This window comes from Cervus canadensis, chromosome 10 (assembly GCF_019320065.1).
Source record: "Cervus canadensis isolate Bull #8, Minnesota chromosome 10, ASM1932006v1, whole genome shotgun sequence".
Lineage (NCBI taxonomy): Eukaryota > Metazoa > Chordata > Mammalia > Artiodactyla > Cervidae > Cervus > Cervus canadensis.
Window position 1 is genome coordinate 41,762,838 of NC_057395.1, and position 7,347 is coordinate 41,770,184.

The window sequence follows — 7,347 nt, forward strand, 5'->3', positions numbered from 1 at the left end:
ATGGCCATAAAGTAAAAGAATAAATAAATTGGGCCAATATATATTTAAAAACACACAAAAATATATAGCTCTGTTTCTTTTTTCCCCCCATTTATTTTTATTAGTTGGAGGTTAATTACTTTATAATATTGTAGTGGTTTTTGCCATACACTGACATGAATCAACCATGGATTTACATGTGTTCCCCATCCCGATCCCCCCTCCCACCTCCCTCTCCATCCCATCCCTCTGGGTCTTCCCAGTGCACCAGCCCTGAGCACCTGTCTCATGCATCCAACGTGGGCTGGTGATCTGTTTCACCCTTGATAGTATACTTGTTTCAATGCTGTTCCCTCTAAACATCCCACCCTCACCTTCTCCCACAGAGTCTAAAAGTCTGTTCTGTACATCTGTGTCTCTTTTTCTGTTTTGCATATAGGGTTATCGTTACCATCTTTTTCAATTCCATATGTATGTGTTAGTATACTGTATTGGTCTTTATCTTTCTGGCTTACTTCACTCTGTATAATGGGCTCCAGTTTCATCCATCTCATTAGAACTGATTCAAATGAACTCTTTTTAATGGCTGAGTAATATTCCATGGTGTATATGTACCACAGCTTCCTTATCCATTCGTCTGCTGATGGACATCTAGGTTGCTTCCATGTCTTGGCTATTATAAACAGTGCTGCGATGAACATTGGGATGCACGTGTCTCTTTCAGATCTGGTTTCCTCGGTATGTATGCCCAGCAGTGGGATTGCTGGGTTGTATGGCAGTTCTATTTCCAGTTTTTTAAGGGATCTCCCCACTGTTCTCCATAGTGGCTGTACTAGTTTGCATTCCCACCAACAGTGTAAGAGGGTTCCCTTTTCTCCACACCCTCTCCAGCATTTATTGCTTGTAGACTTTTGGATAGCAGCCATTCTGACTGGCGTGTAGTGGTACCTCATTGAGGTTTTGATTTGTATTTCTCTGATAATGAGTGATGTTGAGCATCTTTTCATGTGTTTGTTAGCCATCTGTATGTCTTCTTTGAAGAAATGTCTGTTTAGATCTTTGCCCCATTTTTTGATTGGGTCATTTATTTTTTATTTTTCTGGAATTGAGCTGCAGGAGTTGCTTGTATATTTTTGAGATTAATCCTCATCTGTTTCTTCATTTTCTATTATTTTCTCCCCTTCTGAAGGCTGTCTTTTCACCTTGCTTATCGTTTCCTTTGTTGTGCAAAAGCTTTTAAATTTCATTAGGTCCCATTTGTTTATTTTTGCTTTTATTTCCAATATTCTGGGAGGTGGGTCGTAGAGGATCTTGCTGTGATTTATGTCGGAGAGTGTTTTGCCTATGTTCTTCTCTAGGAGTTTTATAGTTTCTGGTCTTACATTTAGATCTTTAATCCATTTTGAGTTTATTTTTGTGTATGGTGTTAGAAAGTGTTCTAGTTTCATTCTTTTACAAGTGGTTGACTAGTTTTCTCAGCACCACTTGTTAAAGAGGCTGTCTTTTTTCCATTGTAAAAATATGGAATGCTTCACAAATTTGCGTGTCATCCTTGCGCAGGGGCCATGCTAATCTTCTCTGTATCGTTTCAATTTTAGTATATGTGCTGCCAAAGCGAGCACTATAGCTCTGTTTCTCTGGAGCTTCATTTCCTTATAAAGTTTTCCATGTCATGTAAAACCTATATTAAATAAGCAAGTCTACTTTTCTCCTGTTCATCTTTGTCAATCTAGCTCTCAGACCCAGTTGGGGATCCTAAGAGTGTTGACATGTACAAACTCTATGACCTAACAACTTCTCTGTGCTGGCAAATTACCCAAAAACAGAGGCACCAGATTGTTTTTCTCACAATATCTGGGTATTTCAAATCCTGTAGTAGATGCTGCTGCAAATAAGTGACTATACTGGAACCTGAATGCTTTTGGGAACAAATCCAGGTATAGCATGGATGCAGTAGGTGTAAATTCTGGATGTTGACCACGAGAATCAGTGGAGTCATTAGGTGGGCCTATACAATTCCTGCTGTTTACTATATACGCAGTAATGTATAATGGAGGAGGAAATGGCAACCCACTCCAATATGCTTGCCTGGAAAATCCCATAGACAGAGAAGTCTGGTGGGCTACAGTCTATAGGGTTGCAAAGAGTCAGACATGACTGAGTACACATGTATGTTACTGGATACAAAGTGGACCCAGAGAGCAATTTTTAGAAGAAGTGTTAAGAGTTTGGGTGTAAATATCTGGACTCTCTTCAGCAGATCTGAGTCATTGCTTGAACAGGAGGAAGTCCGAGAGAAGTTGTGTTGGAACTGAGGGCAAACGCAGGGAAGCCAGGGTGCTGGGGTAGCCACTGAGACACATAATCTTGTCCAAGACAGGTCTTAGAAACGTTTACTCCAGATCACAGTCATCTACAAGCCAGCCACGTCCAACAGCAGAGCCAGGAAAGAAAGAGAGGGAGGACACGCCGGCTTGGCTCAGAGCAGAGCAGGAACCATGCAGCTTCTGCTGGAAGGCCAGAAGATGATTCCAACTGCACACATCTGCCAACTGACGCTGGGGTCGGCTTTTTACAGCTGAGGTTGGAAGCAGAGCCACACAATGGCTACATCAAAGAGTGAGGTCACAGCCGAGGAGCTGGGATGCAGAGGTTAATTAGCAGAGCATGCCAACTCCCACTTTAATTAGCACATGGACCAGCGATGGATCCTCATTACCTTTCCCCCCAAATCTTGATGAGGCTTTCTCACATTCCCATTTGCAAGAGGACAAAGGCAAAGTAAGAAAAGCAAGGCAGGAGAGGAGGACATGAGGAAATACAGTGGCAAGGGTCACTAATTGCATTTTCCATCTACTAAAATTTTTTTAAAAGTTTACCAGTTAAATACACTTAATAATTTAAGAGATATGAGAAATACAGCCATTGGAGGACAAGTGGCAAAAAGGCAAGGAGGGAGGAAAGGAAGGTGAGGGGGTTGGTGCAGGGAGGAAAAAGAAATAGCCATAAAAATCCATGATTGTTACATGGGAGCCTCTTACTAGATGTTAATCTACAAAGTAGAGATTTCATAAATTGAATGCTTTTTAAATGCATTTGGGACAGTGTGGCAACTTGTTTAGTAGATCAAAAGTCCTTGGTTTGTATGAATGCTCAATAATTATCAGTGTAGTACAACCAGTGGGCTTTTGGACAGCAAGTTTCAAAAACTTCCCATAGAAGGAAGAATTAAGCTCCTGAGTGATTTTATAAATTGCTTTACACAGACAAAATATACATTGATAGAAGTAAATGGCAGCCTTCCTATAGGCATTAACATGTGGACTTAATATCTTAAAACTTTTATTCTGAACATTTTAGTCTAAACAGACTTCTTTGTAAATCCTATGTTTGTATGCCCCTCTTTTTAGTTAAAGCTCAAAGTTGAATTTCCTCCTTTGACGTTTGTTAACAGGGCTTGTTCACTCATTAACATTGCAGCGAAGTGTCTGAGGTTGTTGGAAGGGTTTTAAAGTCACACGGCAAGAAAGGTGACCTGGGAAATTTCTGTTGGACTAAATTTCTGAAAAGAAAGAAGGAAGGAGGAAAGACAGTATCAGGTCTCGTTGTTCGTGTAATTTGCTGACGACTAGCGATTACTGCCAGGAAATTGTTATATTGTTCCCCAACCTTGAAAGGGATATAGAGTGATTAAAAGTTTGGCCTCCCACGTGGGCACAGGAGCCTTTGGGATAAGATTGACTCTAAGTTTCCAGATACAGGAAGAGGAGAGACCCGGCCCAGTTGGCTGTCCACAGTCTGACATTCAAACTGTAGTTGGCTCTTTAAAACTGTCAGTTCATGGAAACCAGACTTTCTCTGGGAGCAAAGGAAAGATCAGGGAGCAAGGAGTTCAAAACAGTTTCGGAAAAAAATTGCACCCTTAGGGATTTTAGTCATTTTAGTCTGAGGTTTTAGTCATGTGACCTTGTGGGACTTTGCTCACATGCATGGTCCTCCTGTTCCCCCCCTTTTTTGGTCAATTTCCTTAAAATGTATATTGGCAATGTTGGCATGAATTCAGTTTTGTATTTTGTTTTACTTTTCCCCCAAAGGTTTCTTATATTGTCCCAACGTTGTCAGAGTCATTGTCTTAAACAGCTGTGAAAGCCTCCATTGAGTAGATACCAGCATGCTACATTTTGGGCATATATTTCTATCTGCCTCCATCTGCAGCAGAGAACTTGGCTCAAGACAGCCAAACTCGTGGAATTAAAGTCCAAAGAAACAACAGCAACAAAAAAAGTCCAAAGAAAAGTTCTCATTGGAATCAGCTGGAATTACATCCCCTTACCCCATACTCCCCAAGGACTGGAGAGTGCTAGGTGAGGTTGGTGGAAATGAATTATAGAGGATCTTAAGGTTTACATCCCACCCTGAAGGGCTTTGGTGACAATGAAACAGCAGATGCGTGCCCAGCCCCAGGGCAGGTCTTCAAATGCTAATTAATGAGAACAATTTATATGCAACTACTTTATATCAGCCCACTTTATTCATTTATTTTATAGACTTTCACATTTAGAGCAGTTATAAGGTCACAGTAAAATTGAGCAGAAGGTACACAAATGCAAAGGTTGAGATGGTTGGACGGCATCGTCAACTTAATGGACATGAGTTTGCGTGAACTCCGGGAAATCGTGAAGGAAAGAGAAGCCTGGTGTGCTACAGTCCATGGGGTTGCAAAGAATCGGACTTGACTAAGCCACTGTGCATGCACATCTTTTCATATGCTTATTTGCCATTTGTATCTTTTCTTTGGCAAGTTGTCTGTTAAGGTCTTTGAGTCTTTTTTTTTTTTAAACTTTTTTTTTTTCAGCCATGGATTTACATGTGTTCCCCATCCTGATCCCCCCTCCCACCTCCCTCTCCATCCCATCCCTCTGGGTCTTCCCAGTGCACCAACCCTGAGCACCCGTCTCTTGCATCCTGTGAGGCTGCCAGGGTTAATACCATGACGGGCGGCCTGGACCTAAGTTTTAGCTTCCCCCGAAATGGTAAGATTCCCTACCCCCATCAGGTAACCTGGAGCCAGCCAATCAATATGCGTCCAGTAAGAACAAAGGGAGAGCTGAAAAGCCCGTGAAAGTCTGTACCGATAGAATTACTTTGCAAACATGTAACCAATCCGCTTAAGCCAGCTACTAACCGCTTTTGCATATCTTATAAATCTGTGTAACAAGCTTGAGCTCGGCGCTTTCTGACCCTGCACCACTGTGATGTTTGTGGCAGAAGGCCCTGGCTTGAGACAGTAATAAACTTCCCTTTTTGCGAGTTGCATTGTCTTGGAAGCCTTCTCTCTCTTCCCGCTCGGGGATTCGGACATCGGGCATAACACATCCAACCTGGGCTGGTGATCTGTTTCACCCTTGATAGTATACTTGTTTCAATGCTGTTCTCTCTAAACATCCCACCCTTGCCTTCTCCCACAGAGTCTAAAAGTCTGTTCTGTACATCTGTGTCTCTTTTTCTGTTTTGCATATAGGGTTATCGTTACCATCTTTTTCAATTCCATATATATATGTTAGTATACTGTATTGGTGTTTATCTTTCTGGCTTACTTCACTCTGTATAATGGGCTCCAGTTTCATCCATCTTTGAGTCATTTTTAAACCAGGTTCAGCCTGCCTTTTAAAGTTAGTGTCTTACTCTCTCTGGCTGCGTGTGTGGACTAGAATCACCAAGTGTCAAGGAGTTTTTTGTGGGAAATATTTCTGGCATAAAGGAGCCCTTGAATCCTTCCAAATTGCTCCTCTGCCAGCTGTCAGAAGTTCCTTTCGTGATTACCACCCTTAAACTGAGCACTGAAGCACAATCAAACACTGACACCAAGGATGGAGATTTTAAGTTGTTCCCAGTCTCACCTCGCCCTCCACCCTCCCGGCGCCTACTAACTTGTTCCCTCTTCAGCTGCCCAAGCAATTCATACTATACCATTCCTCTGTCCCTCAGTGGCCTGTCCCGGCCACCCCAGCTTCTAACTGCACCCCTAACCCATCAGGCAGGCTCCCAGCTCAAGGCTTCACACTTGAGGTTCCCTCTGCCTGGAGGCCCTTCCCCAGAGGTGCCAGGGGCTCCGTCCCCCCTCCCTAAGCTCAGGTATTGCCCACCCATTCTGTTTAAGGCGGCAGCTCCCAACTTCCCCTCACCTCACACTCTTCGCCTTGCTTTGTCCTCTTCCATTGCGTTTATCACCATCTGACATCCTCTGTATTTTGTTCATTGTCTGTTCTGTGCAAGAAGTTCCCCTGGGAAGGGGTCTTTGTGAGTGTGGTTCACTGCTTTTCTCCCAGCATAGAGGACAGAGTCCAGGTCTTATTGGATTCTCAATAAGTATTTGTTAAGCGAGTATTTTATTTTTTTTTTAAGCGACTATTTTAAACAAGTGTTTAAGTCAACATTTTGAGACCCCCATTGGCCCAGATGTTACTTAGAGACACAGTAAACACATTGCCCTTGAAATCCATACCATCAAACCTCTTTAAAGTGAGAACACCATACAAGATACTCTGATTATTTTACTAAAGGAACTTTGTTGGCTGTGGTCCCAAAGGACTTTTCTAAAGCTCTCATTCTCTGTTCTTCTCTTATTTGCTTAAGACACCTGTGCTGCCTGCTGTGAGTCACCTTAAGCAATGAGAAATTTTCCTGTAAGACTTTTTATATATAACGTCCATGTCTTTGTTTTTCCTTTTCTCTAGAATTGGAAGCTGACTAGTTTCCCAGAAGTCAGGAGATGTCCGCAGAGCTGTCCCTCCCACCTCGGCTCTCCCAAGGAGGGTTAGGGGCCGGGGAATAGCGTCCCTGCAGGAGTTTCTCCAGGTCCCCTCCATCTGGAATGTTGAAACAAAGTGTTGGAGTCAAATTCAAGTCAAGCAGAGATAGTATCACTGTGTTCCTTTGAAATGTCAATGACAGAGGTTTATAAGAGAAATTTCCAGAAACTGGGCAGAAAGCTGTGGCCCACATTGGCGGCCCGGCCCTCTGTCCGCTCACCCTTCCTGCTGCGCCCATGGGTGTCTCACCCACTGTGTTGCCACCGAGCACTCCCTGCGACCAGGTGGACGATCCAGAGAATCGAGTCCCCTTGGGAGCAGCCCTTAAACCACGGCTTCCATAGATTGATGTATACATGTGACAGCTCTTCGTTTTGCGGGGTCCCTTGCGGGGGTCTTCCACACTAGGGCTTATCGCAGATGCTGGCTTGATCACAGCGTTGATGGGCAACCTCTGCCCAGGGTCCCTTCCCTGATGTCTCACTCCTCCAGGCCCCTTCTTTAATTTTATTTATTTCCTTTTTAAGATTTTTTTTTTGATAAGGACCATCATAAA

General features: G+C 43.1%; 1 non-coding gene across 1 annotated transcript; it reads right to left on the reverse strand.

The window, feature by feature from the left end:
• Positions 1–1,494: 1,494 nt before the first annotated feature.
• On the reverse strand, positions 1,495–1,601 carry LOC122449105. The gene has a single exon (XR_006271907.1). It is a non-coding gene; the product is annotated as a U6 spliceosomal RNA (small nuclear RNA).
• Positions 1,602–7,347: the final 5,746 nt, after the last annotated feature.